This window comes from Vulpes vulpes, chromosome 4 (genome assembly GCF_048418805.1).
Source record: "Vulpes vulpes isolate BD-2025 chromosome 4, VulVul3, whole genome shotgun sequence".
NCBI lineage: Eukaryota > Metazoa > Chordata > Mammalia > Carnivora > Canidae > Vulpes > Vulpes vulpes.
This window is the reverse complement of record NC_132783.1, coordinates 19919131-19921016: the sequence shown is the minus strand read 5'-3', so window position 1 is coordinate 19921016 and position 1886 is coordinate 19919131. Positions and strand designations below refer to the sequence as shown.

Genomic DNA, 1886 nt, shown 5'->3' with positions numbered 1-1886 from the left:
AGCACCTTGTGGAAATGCATCATTTTAAAACAATTTTATTTAACTTTAATTAAATAACTTTAATTTTATTTTATCTATTAAATGACACATAGAGTCATTTGTAAAGGTAAGCACCCTCTCTTTATGCTTCCTTTCTCCTTTTTGAGGGCTAGACTTTTGGCTAGCATCGGCAGATGTTAGAATTTGGCCATAAGATTTTTAAAAATTGGCATGTTTTCAAAATTAGTCCATGTTGAAAACTTGAGGCCAAACTTATGTCTTGAGAGAATCTTATCTTTAAAAGTGAAATGGGGGGTTGGTCCTGGGGGATGTGGAGAGCTGGCAGCAGGTCGGTGAAGCTGGGAGTCGGGTTGGCACTGTGGACAGTGAACGGGCGCGTGCAGCAGGTGGTGGCGTGGCGGCCACGGGACCTTCCAGCTGTCCAGCCCGGGCTAGTAGCAGTAGCAAAACCAAACCTGTGGAAATGGTGATTGAAGCCTACTGTCATGGCCAGCGCACTTTTGGGGAGAACTATGTTCAAGAACTGCTAGAAAAAGCATCAAATCCTAAAATTCTGTCTTCGTGTCCTGAGATCAAATGGCACTTCATTGGCCGCCTACAGAAACAAAATGTCAACAAATTGATGGCCATCCCCAATCTCTTCATGCTGGAAACAGTGGATTCTGTGAAGTTGGCAGACGAAGTGAACAGTTCGTGGCAGGAAAAAAGGTCCTCCTGAAAGGTTAAAGGTTATGGTCCAGGTTAACACCAGTGGAGAGCAGAATAAACATGGCCTTCTGCCTTCAGAGACAGTATCCATGGTGGAGCATATAAATGCCAAGTGCCCCAGCCTGGAATTTGTGGGGCTGATGACCATAGGAAGCTTTGGACATGATCTCAGTCAAGGACCAAATCCAGATTTCCAGGTGTTACTCTCCCTGGAGGGGAGCTGTGTAAAAAGCTGAGTGTCCCTCCTGAGCAGGTGATGCTGAGCATGGGCATGTCCATGGACTTCCAGCATGCAATTGAAGTAGGATCTACGAATGTCCAAGTAGGAAGCACCATTTCTGGAGAGTGAGATTACTCCAAGAAACCTTCTTTAGACAAGTCCACTGCAGACCTGAAGACCCCAGTGGAAGTGGCGCAGGCACACTGAGCTCAGCACAAACAGCTGTGGCTCCCATCCTGTGGGCCCGTCCAGGAAGACTAACTATGCACTCACCTGGAATTCCATTTTGAGGTCCCCTGTGTTACAGCACAGCAACACTCTCCTTGTAACCTGGAGAGAGCGTTCTGATGACTATGTGTATTGATGGGAACCATCTGTACTTAGGATCTGACGTAACAAGCTCACTGCAGATAGTAGTTTTGGATTGGATTTGAAAAATCCTGCCATTTCCACAGAACAGATACCAAATCAATAGCCAGGCATCGAGTTCAGTTTTGAATCCTGCCCAGGAACACCAACCAACCCATGAATGCCTTTCCCGGATTAAAATGTGGCCACTGATGCCTGTAATCACCAAAGTGAAAGGGATTTGTATTTGTCATCCCCCTTAATAGAAAAATTTCTCCTACAAACTCCTCCTGAGTAATTGTCTTTGTTGCTGTGGAGCAAAGTGATTGCTGGCCCCAGTTCCACCCCCCCCCCACCCCTCCCCGCCAGTAAATATTGTCTCTACTCTGGAATGACAGTACCGGTGCCCCTCCAAACCCAAATCATTGCTAATAAGAGTTTATAGCATTGGCCACCTTGTGGCGTTGATCCTGAAAATCATAGGGGTAACATAAATGGGCTTGGGCCTTTCTCACATCCTCCTGAAGAGACAGGGCTCTGAGCTTTTTTCTCAGTGACAGGAAGTCAAGGCTGTGATTTCTTCACCATAATCCTTTTAATGGTGATTTCC

General features: G+C 46.0%; 1 pseudogene; it reads left to right on the top strand.

Annotated features, from left to right (window-relative positions):
* Nucleotides 1-308: 308 nt before the first annotated feature.
* On the top strand, nucleotides 309-1135 carry LOC112907398 (pyridoxal phosphate homeostasis protein pseudogene; annotated as a pseudogene).
* Nucleotides 1136-1886: the final 751 nt, after the last annotated feature.